The 16,905-nt window shown below is 47.0% G+C and overlaps 1 protein-coding gene across 1 annotated transcript in view; it reads left to right on the forward strand.

The window, feature by feature from the left end:
* Positions 1–16,905, forward strand: part of PTAFR (platelet activating factor receptor) — a 32,431-nt gene that overhangs the window by 6,074 nt on the left and 9,452 nt on the right. Inside the window, exon 2 of the mRNA XM_059690564.1 lies at positions 10,446–10,714. The gene's annotated coding sequence lies outside the window, so the exon portion shown is untranslated. The remainder of the gene's footprint in view (positions 1–10,445; positions 10,715–16,905) is intronic.

Consider the following 16,905-nt stretch of genomic DNA (forward strand, 5'->3'; position numbering starts at 1 on the left):
GGGGTTCCAGCCCAAAGGGTTCCCAGAACAGTGTCCAGACTCTGGGGTTTTCCCATGCCCTCCCCCTGCCCAGGGACACAGGCAGCTGCCTCTATTTGCTCCTGGGGCTCCTTCCAACCTAAGTCCTAAGTTCTCTTTTGTCCGAAGTCCTCAGGGACCCCCCTATTTGAGTCCCCTGGACCTGGATCTTTCCCCCTTATCTCACTGCTGAGGGCCCTGGCCACACCCCTGAGGCTTCCTTTCAGGATCCAGCACACGACGATGTGACCCTTCTTACAAGCTGGGGCTTTTCCCCTGAGCAGTGCTCACTTTGCTGTAGAAAGTGCCCAGGCTGGGGAGGGAGAACAGATGAGACTCAGCCCCAGCCAAGGAAGAAAGGATGAGGGAGGAGAGGAAGAGGAGAGAGGAGACTGAGAACTAGCTGCCAGACACTGTGCTTCATAGACCTAACCCCACTGGGAGGTGGGGCTGCCACCCCCACTTTATAGATAAAGAATCCGAGGCTCCAGGCCCGGCCGGTGTGGCTTAGTGATTGAGCGTTGACCTATGAACCAGGAGGTCACAGTTCAATTCCTGGTCAGGGCACATGCCTGGGTGGTGGGTTCAATCCCCACTGTGGGGTGTGCAGGAGGCAGCCAATCGATGATTCTCTCTCATCATTGATATTTTATCTCCCTCCCCCTTCCTGTTTGAAATGAATAAAAATTTATATTAAAAGAAAAGAATCTGCACCAACTCCGCTGGTGCAGTTGTTAAGTGGCAGAGTTGGGATTTAAAATCCCAAAGTTTGAGAGGACGAGTAAATCAGAAAGAGAGGGCCAGAGAGAAACTGAGGTGAGGATGGTGAGAACGAAGAGAGGATTCAGAGCTGTCGAGCATCAGCTGGCCATCCAAGAAAGGGGCCTCAGGCTTTGTAGTAATCCCCCCCCCCCAGTGACTCTTTCTTTATTCTGTTTATTTGCATCATTTGTCTATCTGTGTGCTTAAATCATCCTATCTTAATTACTGTAATTTATAAAATCTTGATAGATGATGCTGCATGTTTTTTGACTTCTCATTCTCCAAATTGTCTTGGCTAATTCCATGTTTACACACACACACACACACACACACACACACACACACACACACACACCCCAAATACCGGTGTACCCATTAAGTTAAATAGAATATTATAGGTATAGTAAAAGCCTCCTATGTACTTCGCACATCTTGCCTCTTCCCTCTCTCCCCAGAGACAGTCCCATCCCGAACTTTCTATATGGATGAATACGTATTGTGTCCATGACTCAGAGTTTTAAGAATAGTAGGGAACTACATTTGTCCTTCTGCAACTTGCGTGTTTAGTTAAGCTCCGTGTTTACTGCCCATGTTATTGCATGTAGCTCTGTTCATTTTAAGGTATTTGCAGAATGACACTGTAGAGACATACAAATATATATCAACCTTGCCAGTGTACCTAGGAAGGATGTGCATATTTTCAACGTTATTTTGAAGTTAATTTTCAAAATGATGGTGCCATTTTTAATCTCTTCTTAGCAGTGTTATGAGAGCTTCCATTGTTCTACATCCTCCCAATAATTGAACTTGGCAGACTTTAATTTTTTCCATTCCGGTGGTTGTGCTTTTTTTTTTTTCTTCTTTAAGATTTTTAAAATTGATTTTTAGAGAGAGGAAGGGAGAGGGGGTGAGAAACATGGACGTGGGAGTGAACCATCCCACCTGGAACTGAGCCCACAGCCCAGGCATGTGCTCTGACCAGAAATCAAACCAGCGACCTTTTGGTGCATGGGACGATGCCCAACCAACTGAGCTACACTGGCCAGGGCTGCGGTTGCTTGTTTTAAAATGAACTCCTGATTTCCTGAAACATTGACCATATTTTTAATCTTTCTTAGCCTTCAGGCTTTTGCTTCTGTGAATGGCTTACTCCTTCCTTGTCCCATTTTTTAAAAATCCTCACCTGAGGATATTTTTCCATTGGTATTTGGACAGAGTAGAAGGGAGGGAGGAGAGGGGGAGAGAGAGAGATTGGATCGAGCCTGCAACCGAAGTACGTGCCCTTGACCAGGAATTGAACCTACGACCCTTCAGTCCGTGGGCTGACGCTCTAACCACTGAGAAAACTGGCTAGGGCATTCCTTGACTTATTTTTATTGGGCTTGTCTTTAAGTTATTAATTTGTAGAAATTGATACCATATTGTGTCTGAAAATTCTTTGATACATCTGTTGCAAATATCTTCTCCTGGTCTGTGACTTGCCTTTTTACTATTTTTGTAGTATCTTTTGAAATACACAGTTAATAATTTTTTGTTGTTGCTTATAATAAAAATAGTATATTTATTCATTTATTTACTTTGGTATTCATCAGATTAACATAGCTTTATCATTTCAGGTTCCTGTTGATTTCTTCCCCCCCGCCCCAGTATTTTATTTATTTATTTATTTATGTATTATTTTTAAAAAAAATATATTTTATTGAGAGGAAGGGACAGAGATAGAGAGTTAGAAACATCGATGAGAGAGAAACATCGATCAGCTGCCTCCTGCACACCTCCTACTGGGGATGTGCCTGCAACCAAGGTACATGCCCTTGACCGGAATCGAACCTGGGACCTTTCAGTCCGCAGGCCGATGCTCTATCCACGGAGCCAAACCAGTTACGGCTATTTATTTATTTTTAATTCTTTATTGATTAAAGTATTATATATGTCTCCCTTTTCCCCCATTGACCTCTCCCCGGCCACTCCCCCCCTTCCTCCCCAGTTCTAAATTTTATGTGGTCGGATTTATCCAACTTTTTTTAAAATTTCTATATCTTAATTTAAGAAAAAATGTCCCTTCCCTTATATCACGAATATATTTTTCCCTCATTTTCTTCAAAAACTTTTAATATTTTGCTTTTCATGGTGAGGGCTTTATGCCAGCTGGAGTTGAAATCTGGATATGGTGTGAGGATGTGACCTCGTTTTATTATTATTTTTCCCTAATGAATAGCCAGGGATTTGCACCAATATCTCCTCTTCTTTTATTGATCTGTAATGACAGCTCTGTCGTATCTCCTAAGTTTCCGTAGGTGTGCTCTCTACTTCTGGGACCGCTGTTCTGTTTCTGTGGACTGTTTGCTATCCTTTTGTTAATACTGCCCTGTCTTAACACTGCAACTTTATAATAAGACCTGATATATGACAGGGAAAATCTGATGATGGGTCCTTATTGTTGTTCTTAAAAAAATGTGTTGGCTGGTTTTGGATCTTTGGTTTTCATTTGGAATTTTAGAATCAGCTCATAAAGTTTCTTGAAGAGCCTATTGAGATTTTTTTCAAGTGCTTTATTATGTGATTTTTATTCCCCCACCTTTATTAACATCTATTGGGATTTTGATTGGATTGGCACTGAATTTATAGGTTAAACTGGGAAAAATATATCTTTATGATACTGATAGTCTCATGCATAGATATATTATTTATTCATATAGTTCTTTTTTTGCAAGAACTTGATCCTTTTTAAATATATATATATATATATATATATATATATATATATATATATGTTTCAGAAAGGAAGGGAGAGGAACAGAGATAGAAACATCAATGATGAGAGAGAATCATTGATCGGCTGCCTCCTGCATACCCCACACTGGGGACTGAGCCTGCAACCCAGGCTTGTGCCCTTGGCCGGAATAGAACCCAAGACCCTTCAGTCCACAGGCCAACACTCTATCCACTGAGTCAAACCAGCTAGGGCCATATAGTTCTTATTTAATTATTTTTCAATGATTTTTATAATTTCCTGTATCAAGATAAAATTGCACATCTTGGCTTCCTCAAAAATTATTTGCCCAGATAGTTTCCTTGCTATTATAAACTGTGTCTTTTTAAAATTGACATTTTCTGTTTATTGCTCATTTATAGGAACACCATTGATTTTTTTTATAAAATATTTTATTGATTTTTTACAGAGAGGAAGGGAGAGGGATAGAGAGTTAGAAACATTGATGAGAGAGAAGCATCGATCAGCTGCCTTCTGCACACCCACTACTGGTCATGCCCTTGACTGGAATCGAATCTGGGACCCTTCAGTCCCCGGGCTGACGCTCAATCCAGTGAGCCAAATGAGCCAAACCAGCTAGGGCACCATTGATTTTAATGTAGTGAATTTATATCCAGAAATCTTGTTGAAGTTTTTGTTGGCTCTAATAATTTGTCCATGACCTTACCTTACGTTTTCTATGTAAACAATCATACTGCCTGTGAAAATGACAGTTTTGCTAGTCTTTTCCAATCTTCATAACCATCCTTTTGTTCTCATATTCTTCACAACAGAGTGAGGCACTTATGATTATTCCCAGTTTACAGGTTAACAAACTGAGGCTCAAAGAAGTAAATTACCTTTTCCAAGTTCACACAGAGAGTTGGTGACGGTCAAAATTAGAATTCAAGTCTCTGGGTCTGAAGCCCATGCTCTTTTGCTTGTGGTGTTCTTCGTCCCTCATTATTCTCCGCCGCAGAAGAGCAAAGCGACGCTCACAGTAACGAAGTGTCCACATCCCTCCGAGTGGAGGGCAGACTGAGAGCAGAAGAAGCGAACAAGGCTCTGACAGCAGTGTGCAACAGTGAACTGGGTTGAGGGTATTGGGGTCCTAATTTCAGTTCTGCCACCTACCAGCTGTGTTACCTTGGATACGTCATTTGCTCTCCTCTAACCTCATTCACTCATGCAATAAGCATTATGGAGGTGCACCTGCAATGTGCCAGGCAGAGTTCTAGATAATAGGGTGTAGTAATCAACAAGCGAACTGAAACACAGGGGATTGTTCCTGCTCTCAAGGAACCTACAATTCGGCTGGGGAGCCAGATAATAAACAAAGTAAAGCAGCAAAATATACGGTATGTTAGATGTGGTAGGTGTGATAAGTGAGAAGAGTGTGATACGTGAGAAAAAGAAAGCAGTGCAGGGGCCCAGGTCAGGTCGGAGATGGTTGTAGTTTGTTGGGGTTATTAAGAAGTCCTCACCGACAAGGTGGCATTGGGATAAAGACATGGGGAAAGCTTGAGGCAGGAGTAGACCTGGTTATTTGAAGAAAACGAAGCCAGTGCAACGATGGGGGAGGGGAGGCCCTAGAGCTGGGAGATGAGGTCAGGTTTTGCAGGCGTTCTAAAGGACTTTGGGTTTTTTGTTAAGTGAGATGGAAGCCACCAGAGACTTTTGAGCAGAAGAATGATGTGATTTCCTGTTGAAGGGGCTCAACCACTGCTGTGCTGAGAACAAATGAAAAGGGGGTAAAAGGGTGGAAGCCAGGAGACCAATGAGGGAGCCACATCCAGGTGAGAGATGATGGTGGCTGGAACCAGGGCCATAGCAGTGGAGATTTTAAAAGTGTCTGTCTATCTATCTATCTATCTATCTCTATCATCTATCATTTTAAGTTGAAAGTAAATTTATATACTTAGTTTAAAATTAAAAATAAGTTGGCCTGCCCTACCTGGTTTGGCTCAGTGGATAGAGCATTGGCTTGCAGACTGAAAGGTCTCAGGTTCGATTCTAGTCAAGGACATGTATCTTGGTTGCAGGCACATCCCTAGTGGGGGGTGGGCAGGAGGCAGCTGATCGATGTTTCTCTCTCATCGATGCTTCTGGCTCTCTATCTCTCTCCCTTCCTCTCTGTAAAAAATCAATAAAATATATTTAAAAAAAAAGAAAAAAAATAAGTCAGCCTGATAAAACCGTGAGTGGACTGCCTGCTCAGTGAGCACATGCTCCAGACTATGTGCGTGCGCACCCTCCTGCAGGAGTAAAGATATTTGTCTGAAAAAAAAGAGTTGGCCTGGCTGGTGTGGCTCAGTTGGTTGGGTGTCATCCTGTGCACCGAAAGGTTGTAGGTTTGATCCCCAGTCAAGGCACCTCCCCCAGGCTGCAGGTTTGATCCCCAGTCAAGGCACCTCCCCCAGGTTGCAGGTTTGATCCCCAGTCAAGGCACCTCCCCCAGGTTGCAGGTTTGATCCCCAGTCAAGGCACCTCCCCCAGGCTGCAGGTTTGATCCCCAGTCAAGGCACCTCCCCCAGGTTGCAGGTTTGATTCCCAGTCAAGGCACCTCCCCCAGGCTGCAGGTTTGATCCCCAGTGGAGGGCAGCTGATCATTGTTTCTCCGTCGATGCTTGCATCTCACTGCCTCTCCTTTCCTCTCTCTCTCAAAACCAATTAAAAATATTTAAAATTAAAAATAAGTTTATTTGGTGAAGGAATTTTTAAAATATCTCATAAATACAAACATAAGGTAACTTCTTAGATAAGCAATCCTCTATTTTTCTGATGATGAGATCCCCAAAAGGATTTTAGACCAACTTGAATAATCTCTTAGGAATGTAGAGTATATAAATAGTCCAGAGTTCCTCAACCTCACTTGTATTAACATTGAGAGCCAAATACATTTTTGTTGTAGGGACTGTTTTGTGCATTGTAGGATGTTTAGCAGCATTGCTGGCCTCTACCCACCACATGTCAGCTGCCCCCAATCCTCTTCCTCTCCCCTGCCAGTGTGACAACCAAAAATGACTTGAGACATTGACAAATGTCCCTGGAAGGAAAAATAGCCCCCATTGAAAATCACTGATGTAGTCAAATGCCAACTTATAATAATTAATTTCTTCATGTAGTCATTCACACACTTAAATATCCTATATAATAAAGAGGAAATATGCAAATTGACCCTCACTCCATCACACTGTCACAAGATGGCTGCGCCCACAGAGGAGGCAGGGTTCCCGTAACGAGCCGTAATGAGCTATCAGCAGGGACCTGAGGCTGCATGGTGCTGGGCCGGGGCAGAGGACCTGAGGCTGTAACGCCCCCCCCCCCCCCGCCTGGTGGGGCTTGACAGGGGACCTCAGGCCGTTCCCCAACACCTGGCGGGGCTTGATGGGGGACCTCAGGCCGCACTCTCCACCCCAGAGCTGGGCTGGGGGACATCAGGCCTTGCCCCCTGCCCTGGCACCGGGCTGGGGGACCTGAGGGTGCTCCGGGGGACCTGAGGCTGTGTCCCCACCCAGCACCAGTCCAGGGGACCTGAGGCTGTGCCCCCTGCCCAGCGGGGCTTAATGGGGTGGGGCCGGCTGGGTCTGGGTCTCACGCGATTTTGAGGCTCACATGGGTGGGCGGGGACTTGACTCTGGGTCCCGCGGCATGCCCCAGACTCTGACAGGAGGAAGATTTTCATATACATTTTACTACTTTTCTTTCATCTCTGATACTTCTATTATAGAGAAAGGGCAAATAGCAATATTAAAATATTTCCTCTAATTAATTCCCTTTAATATGCATGAATTTCGTGCACCAGGCCACTAGTTTCAGGCAATAATTTATTATTTTATGTATAATGCTTTTTTCCAATCTCAAATTCCATGAAACCAACTTACGTCAACCCTTCGTGTTTATCGTTGATGTTGGCATCTTTGTTGTTATTGCTCTTTTCTGTCATCTGATAGAGTTTTCCAGGCTACATCATTTTCACTTCTTTCTATATTGTAGGAGATGCAGCACCTAACATCATATATGCTGTTTTATAATGAGAGACTATCACAGGAACATGACATCCCAAGACATAACTATCCATCACATAGCATCAGGACAGTTCCCTTTTTCATCGTCATTCTGATCTGAAATCTAAACAAGTGCTGAATTACTTTAGATAACAAACAACAACAAAAAACCTTTCTTATAAAAACTTGAAAACACATACAAAAGTGCACTTGCCATCAGCCAGCTTCAACAATTATCAACCCATTTTTAAAAATTGAGGTATGTCCCATATTATTTTGAAGCAAATCCCAAATATATAATTTTAAAAAATATATATTTTTATTGATTTCAGAGAGGAAGGGACAGGGAGAGATAGAAACATCAATTCAGCTGCCTCCCTCATGTGCCCTACTGGGGATCGAGCCTGCAACCTGGGCATGTGCCCTGACCAGGAATTGAACCAGGAACCTCTTGGTTCTGGGACTACACTCAATCCACTAAGCCACACCTGCCAAACTGCATTTGATTTTATGTCTCATAAGTCTCTTATGTCTTTCAATCTTGAACAGTCTATTCCCCCCCCCCCCCCCCCCGCCTCGCCTCCCATGTGGTTGGCCTGTTGAAGGAACCGGATCAATTGTCCTTCGGAATGTCCTTGTCCCTCATTCCGGGTTTCACTGATTGCTTCCTTGCGAGGCCCTTTAATTTGTTTCTCTGTCCGCTGTGTTTCCTACACACTGAAGCTTAGGTCTAGAGGCTTGATTAGATACAGAGCTGAATATATTTTTAAGTAGAACTGACAGAGTTTGCTAATGGAATGGGTGTGGGTATGAGAGAAGAAAAGAGTCTGCTTGCTCACTTCATGATGATGTTGATAACAATCTCTGCCTACCCACCTGCTTATTGATAATCTCAAAAGAGGTACCCCTCCACAAATGCTACATGAACCTACACCAGGGACTATTGAAAAACAGGCTGAGCCAACAGTCCTGGATTTGAGCCAGGCGTCCTGGAGACTCTGGTCACGTGGGGGCTGGCTGATCCTGGAGGTCCCTCCTTGGTCTCAGCTCGCTCTGGAGTGTGGTGGCTGGAGGACGGCTGAGAAGGTGAAGCCAATTTTGGGAAAAAGGATCTGGGCTGGGGAGCTGAGCGAGGGCCTGGGATTTCAGGAGGAATTTTGCGTGAAGGTTAAACTCCATGACCAGACCATGTCCTCTGTGTTTCACGGTACCCAAGGCTCAACAGAGATATGGGGAGGCGACAAAACGACCTTTTCAAAGTCCCTGCCGGAGACCTAGGGAGGCCTGAGGCGAGCGTGGGTGGAGGGGGTGAGGAGCAGTGGTGGGCGAAGGAGGTGGCTCTGGGCAGGTGTGAGGTGATGGGTGTGGGCACCTAATGTGCACGTGGGTGGAGGGACGTCCTAGTGAGAGAGCCTTTGCCTGGCACTGTGTATTGTGAGTACGCGAGTGTGCAAGCATTCGAGTGTGCAAGCGTCCTGTGCGTAGGTTGTTGGAGCGTGTCTGCCTGTGGGTGAAGGGGGCAGAGCTGGGGGAGCGGGGCAGACCTTTGGCTCCCGTTCCTAGGGCCGTGGCGCGTGGAAAGGTGTTTTGTTCTTTGGGGTTGGTTTTTGGCTCTGACAAGGAGAAGCAGTGTGTTCCAGCCAGCGGAGGGGGCTGAGGCTGGACCCTGCCAGATGGAGGAGGCTGGCCAGACCCCCCGGGGGGCTGAGGCTGGACCCTGCCAGATGGAGGAGGCTGGCCCAGACCCCCCTGGGGGCTGAGGCTGGACCCTGCCAGATGGAGGAGGCTGGCCAGACCCCCCGGGGGGCTGAGGCAGGATCCTGCCAGATGGAGGAGGCTGGCCAGACCCCCCGGGGGGCTGAGGCAGGATCCTGCCAGATGGAGGAGGCTGGCCAGACCCCCCGGGGGGCTGAGGCAGGATCCTGCCAGATGGAGGAGGCTGGCCAGACCCCCCGGGGGGCTGAGGCAGGATCCTGCCAGATGGAGGAGGCTGGCCAGACCCCCCGGGGGGCTGAGGCAGGATCCTGCCAGATGGAGGAGGCTGGCCCAGACCCGCTTGGGGAGCTGAGGCTGGGCCCTGCACGGGGAGCAGGAGCCGGCATCCTGGCTCTGCTTGCACCTGCCTCTGCGTAGGAGGGCATGGAGGGACTGACAGCGGAGGGACTTGCTTCCTTAGACAGCGTCCACTGCAGCGCCAGTGCCTGGGGGAGTTCAGTACATGGTGGTTGAATAAAACAGTGGGCAAATGGGCTCAAACCCGAGGCAGGGAGCTCCGGCCCATCCTTTCCTGATGTGCACGCGGAGCCTCCACCCAGCTGACTTTGCCACTCACTCACCCTCACTCCCGTGGACACTCCCAGACTCGCATCAGCTGCCCATCCCTGTTCACCCTCACTGTCTCCCACAGATGCCCACGCTGCCCCCCCCCATCTGCCACAGGAGTCCCCTGGGCTCAGTGCTGCTTGCTCACCAGGGATGCCCAGCCCACTCACGCCTCTGGCACGGCGGCTCCTCTGAGCTCCTCCCTTCTCATCCATTTCATGCCCTGGCTGTCTCTCCCTTTGCTCCTCGCCCTTTCTTCCATTCTGTCCCTCACGCCCACACACACACACACACACATGCACACACATGTGCACACACAGGAGCCCACTCGGCCTGTCGCATCTTTTCCTTGTTGAACTCCCTGCACCTCCTCATTCTTCTCAGGCGGCTCTCCGTTTACGTCTCCCTGTCTTTCTCCCTCCATCTCTCATTTCATCCTGACTCCCACTCCTACTCTGTTTTCTTGGTCACTCAGTTACTTGTGCCTCCTCCGCTTCCTCTCTCTCTCTCTCTCTCTCTCTCTCTCTCTCTCTCTCTCTCTTGTGCATGCTTGCTCATTTCTTGCTTTCTCTCTCTCACCCCAGCTCCCTGGCACGGTGGCTGCTGCCCGCACCCCACGCCGCCCTCTGCTCTGTGAGACACCCCCGAGCAGCGTCCAGGGCCTGGGTGCCCCAACTTGGAGGTTCCTGTGGCATCTGTTGGAGGGGCCCGGGGGTCACGGCACTTCCTCCCCAGGGTGACTGGGCAGTGGCTTGCTGTTTCCTCATTTCTGCCACTTCCAGAAAGCGCAGAGACCGGGCCTGCCGACGGAGACGCTCAGACCCCGCAGCTGCAGCCACTGCCCCTGGAGCAGGTAAGGGGGTCCCCGCCCTGGCTGGCAAGGGGGAGGCATATGAAAGTGTCCTCGGGAGGCCAAGGTCATGCCCCTAGACTGCACCAAAGCAACGGGTGGTTCTGTTTTTCAGGAACCATTGGGCATCCTCCTCGGGCTCAGAGTCTCACGTTTACAAATAATTTTCCCAGGAAACCCAGCTCCCCTCTTTGGTTCTCCCCCAGGCCTCACTGGGAGGCGCCAGGCGGTGAGAGCGGGCTGCCTAGACCACAGGGAGCCGAATGTCATGTGTTTCACTAGCGGAGTGACCTCGGCCACTTCGCACCCTCTCGCCGCACCTCAGTCTCCTAAAGTGTCAAATGAGGGGAATAGCGTCTCCCCGGCAGGGTGTGGGAGAGGCGAAGGGCCTGAGGGCACAGGGTTGGGTACTTAGGAACTCACTGGATGTTCTTCCCGGGCTCGGCTCGGGGTGGTGAAGATAACCAGGTGCCTCCAAAGGGCTGGCCCACCACCAGTTTCCCCCATTGGGTCCCAGGATGCTAGGGACAGGGCACAAGCTGGTGATCCTCCCCTCCCCCCCTTTTCTCTGGCAGGAGGTGAGCCAGGGCTGCTGCCCAGACACTCGGTCACCTGGAAAGAATGAGAGAACCTGCAGAGTCTCTCTAGAGAGACAGAGGGGCCGAGGGGCAGAGGGACGGAGAGAGAATGTGGGTGGGGGAGACCACCACTCAGCAGCCCTCCCACCCCCTTAGTTCCGCAGGAGGGGGCCTCAGGGCCGGGTTTGGCGTTGAGCTCAGCTGGCTGCCGGGAGAAGCGTGTCAAAGGGGTGTGCAGATCGCTTCACAGTTTATAAAGTCCCTTCCACTTACCAGTGTTTTTCAGTTTGCCAAACGCTTTATCACGCCCCCAATCCTACTTCCTTCTCACAACAATACTTGAGGTGGGAGTGGCACCCCATTTTGCAGTTAAGATCCCAAGGCTCCGCGGGTGCTGGTTGGTGGCACCGCTGAGGCCGCAGCCCGCACCCCCTGATCCCAGTTCCTGCCATTTCCCTTTAGCCGCCCCTGCTTCCAAAGGGGGAGATGTGGCCGGGTTGGTGCCTGGCTGGGTTGTTTTTGTTTGGTTACTTACTCACTCCTGCATTCAGCAAACATTTTCTTGAGGTGGGGGGAGGGGAGAGGAACTCACAGCTATTGAGCAGGCAGCATGGGCACGCATTGCTTCATTCCCTCTTACGACTACTTGGCAAAGAAGGTTTTATGATCAACATTTTGCAGATTAAGAAAGAGAGGCTTTGAGAGCCAAACATCAGCTGGGACAGAGCAGAGCCTGGCGCAGATCTGGGTCTGTGAGATCCCCCGGGGGCCAGGCCCTCTGTACCCAGAGGGTGCCAGCAGGACCCCGGGTGGGGACGATGGCAGTGTGATTCTTGGTATCACAGAGGGGTGTGCCCTGCGCTGGGGAAGCCCCAGAGGAGGTAGAGCCTCCCCAGTTCCTCCTGCCTGCCCTGCCTGACTTCCAGGAAGCAAGGAGAGGCAAGGCTGACTTAGACAGATACCATCTGAGTATCTGGGAGCCAGGAGGAGAGACCTCGGCCAGGCTCAGGGCCCCCCAACACCACAAGAACGTCCTAGTCCAGCTGAGTGAAGACTGAGTCTCAACAATGTAATTCACATGCCTGGCGTCAGGGTGGGCCCCGGGGAAAAGGGAACTGGGAAATTCTGGCCCCAGGCCACCCCTATCCCTGGGGCCCCAGATCCTGACCTATCTCCAGACAAGGAGCTCCATTCATCCACCAATAAGTACACCTGGCATGGCCCTAACTCCTTGTACTGGGAATGAGGGAGCCCAGTGCAGAGTTCCCCGGAGGCCAGTACATTTGCTCCCCTAACTTTGCCCTCCAAGCCCTCTGCTTCTTGGAGAAATTGTGATGAATCTGCTCACGAGGGGAATCTTTAGATGGTGTGGCCATCAGGGCCAGGCCAGGGCACAAATGTGAAGCATCGGGAGAGATCGGAATGGGACGTAGCTTACTTACTGAGCACCTACTGTATGCCAAGTACTTTCGAGTTTAGGTTTATCTGCCGTTAACCTCAGGGCTATCTTGTGAGGTTAATGCTGATATTATTCCAATTTTACAGATGAGAAAACTTGGACGCATAGAAGGGAAATGATTAAACTGTGGTGTTTTAGTGGACCCAGGGAATCTAAAAACTGGGAGTAGTTGAGGCCGGTGTGTAAGGTTTAGAAGTGAAAGATGAGGGACAATGTGACTCTGTGTGTGTGTGTGTGTGTGTGTGTGTGTGAGTGTGAGTGTGTGTGTGTGTGTGTATTTAGTAACTATTTCTTGAGTGTTTGCTGTGTAAGAGGCCTTATACTGTTGAAATACCAGAAGCCTTGCATCCAGGGAAGTCCCCACCCAGAAAAAGAGAAATCAACAGCCATGTATATTTTGTGTTATTATGGGGACCAGAGGTGGCACCTTGAACTCTGGCTGGGGTAGAGAAATAAGACTAACAGTAGCCAGCATTCACTGAACTCTGAGTATGGATCAGGCATTTCCTATTTAATCCTTACAACAACCCTATGAGGTAGGTAGTGTTGTTATTGTTACTATTGTTATTGTTATTATTATTATTTTACAGATGAGTAAACAGAGAGGCTCATGGAGGTTAAATGAATTGTCTTGGGCAAGAATTGGCTGATAGCATTTTGCCAACTGTACCAGCTGCCATAAAAAGACGTGACTGAGCCTTTAGGGTTAATGATATAGCTGGAAGCCTGATACAGGAGGCCTCAAGCTGGCATGAACTTGGTGTGAGCAGTCACAGTGACAGTGGCATGCTATTTTGAGAAACATTTGATCTGGACTAATCAGAAGGTTGACTGAATTTCCTGTAGATACAGCTTTTCAGAGCTGTTGATGGCGAATCCCTTCAGTTGTGCCAAGCACTTTACATACATTGCTCATGGACTCTACATACCACTCTGGGGAGATACGTGCGTGTAATATTATCAGCTCCATTTATGCGGAAAGGACCTGATGCTCAGAGAGTGATGTGCTTGACCATGGTCATTAAGCTAGAATGGGACAGAGGCAGGATTTGAATCCAGGTTTGTCTGACTCCAGAGTCTGTGGTCTTAACCACTGTCCTTTCCAAATACATATATCTTCCTGGGTGCTCACAAAAGCTCTATAAGGTAGATGTGCTATTTTAAAAAATATATATGTATATCTATATCTATATTTATATCTATATCTACATCTACATCTATCTATCTATCTATCTATCTATCTATCTATCTATCTATCTATCTAATTTCATAGAGGAAGGAGAGGGAGAGATAGAAACATAAATGATGAGAGAAAATCATTGATCAGTTGCCTGACTGAGCCCACAACCTAGGCATGTGCCCTGACTGGGAATTGAACAGTGACCTCCTGGTTCATAGGTGGATGCTCAACCACTGAACCACCCCAGCCGAGCGAGGTAGATGTGCTATTATCCCATTTTACAGATGAAGCTCAGAGAGGGGAAGCAGTTTTACCAAAGGTTGCACAGCTATGAAGTCATAAAAAACTGAGACATATAATTCCAAATTACAAGCACACAAGGTAACTTGCAAATCTGCCATCTCTTGGGCCTGCTTTTCAAACATATTTATTGTATCGTAGTAAAAAACACATAAGATAAATGGATTATCTTAACAATCTGAAGTGTGCATTAGAGTAGTCCTAGCTATATGCACATTGTTGCACAACAGGTCTCTAAAACATTTTCACCTTGCATGCCTGGAACTCTATACCCATTGAACAACAGCTCCCTATTTCTCCCTTTCCCAGCACCCGGCAACCACCATTTTACTTTCTGTTTCTATAAGTTTGATTACTTTAGATACCTCATCTAAGTGTGATCATTCAGTATGTCTTTTTGTAATCGGCTTATTTTACTTCATAATATCTTCAGGTTTTATCCATGCTGTAACATGCCACAGGAATTCCTTCCCGTTAAAGGCTGCGGAGCGTTCCGTCATCCATATATGCCATATTTGTTCACCCATTCATCTGCTGATGGACATCTGGGTTGCTTGCACCTCTTGGCTATTGTGAATATGCTGCTATGAACACGTGTGTGCAAATGTATCTCCAAGACCCTGTTTTCTTTTCTTTTGGATATACACCCCAAAGTGAGATTTCTGGATCATCTGATAGTTCCTTTTTCAATTTTTTGAGGAACCTCTATACTGTTTTCCATCGTCACTGCATTATTTGTCTTTCCACCAATAGTGCACAAATGTTCCAGTTCATCCACATCCTCACCAATACCTGCCTTTGTTGATAGTGGTCATCCTACTGGGTGTGAGGTGATAGATATGTCATTGTGGCTTTGATTTGCATTTCCCAGTTGATTAGTGATGGTTGAGCATCTTTTTATATACCTGTTGGCCATTTGTATGTCTTTGGAGTAATGTCTATTCCCATTCTTTGGCTATTTTTAAATTATGTATTTATTGTTATCAAGTTGTAAGAGTTTTTTATATATTCTGGATATTAACTTCTTCTCCAACATATGGCTTGCAAATATTTTCTTCCATTATGTACTTTTAGTTTGCCTTTTTTACTCTGTTGATTGTTTCCTTAAGTTTGGTGTAGTCCCATATGTCTATTTTTGCTTTTATTTCTTGTACTTTTTATGTCATACCTAAGTAATCATTGCCCATTCCAATATCATTAAGATTTACACATTTCCTTCTATGAGTTTTATAGTTTCAGGTCTTACGTTTAGGTCTTTAATCCATTTTGAGTTCATTTTTGTATATGGTGTATGATAAGGGTTTATCTTCCCTTTTTGGCATGTGAATATCCACTTTCCCCATCACCATTTGTTGAATAGACTATCTTTCCCCCGTTGTGTAGTCTTGGCAACCTTATCAAAGATCATTCGACTATATATGTGAGGTGTTTTTTTTTTCTATATGTCTATCTAGAAATTGATCTGTATGTCTGTCTTTATGTCAATACCATACTGTTTCGATTATTGCACTTTGTAGTATATTTTGAAATCAGGAAGTGTGAGACCCCCAGCTTTTCTTTCTTAAGATTGTTTTGGCTATTCAGGGTATTTGAGATAAGATTTCACATGAATTCTGTAAATTTTTTTTCTATTTCTGCAAAAACTGCTATTGGTATTTTTATAGGGCATTGAATCTGTAAATAGCTTTTGGTAGCGTGGACATTTTAATAATAGTAAGTCTCCCAATCCATGAACACCGCATGTCTTTCCATTTATTTGTGTCTTCTTTAATTCCTTTCATCAATGTACTGTGATTTCCTGTGTGCAAGTCTTTTGCCTCCTCGGTTAAGTTTATTCCTGAGTGTTTTATTCTTTTTGATGCTATTGTAAATGGGATTGTTTTCATAATTTCCTTTTAGACCCATTTAAAAGTCTTCATTTTACTAATGAGAAAACAGAGACTCAGAGTCATGGGGTGAGTTTAGTGTTTGAACCAGGATTTGATTCCAACGCCAGCAATTCCCGGCCGCAGTGAGATGGATGCAGCAGTCCCTCCCCGCCCTTTGCCCATTCAGTTTCTGAATTTGGGGAGCAAAGGTGAAAGCAAGGCCCCAGGTCAAAGACATCTCTTTCTGGGGCCGCACGGCATCCAAAATTCCCGTCCTCAGGCCCGTGAGAGGCCGAGTTGGCCAAGGAGTGGTTTGCTGCAGCTTGGCCGAGGAGAGAGAGGATGGGTCTTGGACTTCAAAATCCCACCTGCTACCGCCCAGCTGTCTGACTGGGGACAAGTGTGTTACCCGCTCTGACTTCGCTTTCTTCCCCGGGAACGTGGGCATTTTGTAACGCTTACCTCCCAAGGCCGATTGGAGGAGGAAATGTGATCATGGGTAAGAGCATCTACCCATTTAATTGGAAAATCATGCCCAGCGCCCCGAGTTTAGGTGGGTTGGCTCTGGCTCCCCCTATAGTCAAGCCCTCCCTACAGAGCAAGGAGTCCTTAGATCCACGTGGGACTGACCACTTGGAGCCTGTGTCCTGCCCGCACCCCTTCTCGCCCACACTCTTACCGGTGCCTGCACCCACAAGCTTGCTGGATTGCCAGGAGCTGCTGGTGCATGGGATGTGCATGAACCTGGACGTGACTGATTTATAGCTTGTAAATACGTATTTATTTTTAAGTGTATTTTTTTTTAGACC

This window comes from Myotis daubentonii, chromosome 3 (genome assembly GCF_963259705.1).
Source record: "Myotis daubentonii chromosome 3, mMyoDau2.1, whole genome shotgun sequence".
NCBI classification, from domain to species: domain Eukaryota; kingdom Metazoa; phylum Chordata; class Mammalia; order Chiroptera; family Vespertilionidae; genus Myotis; species Myotis daubentonii.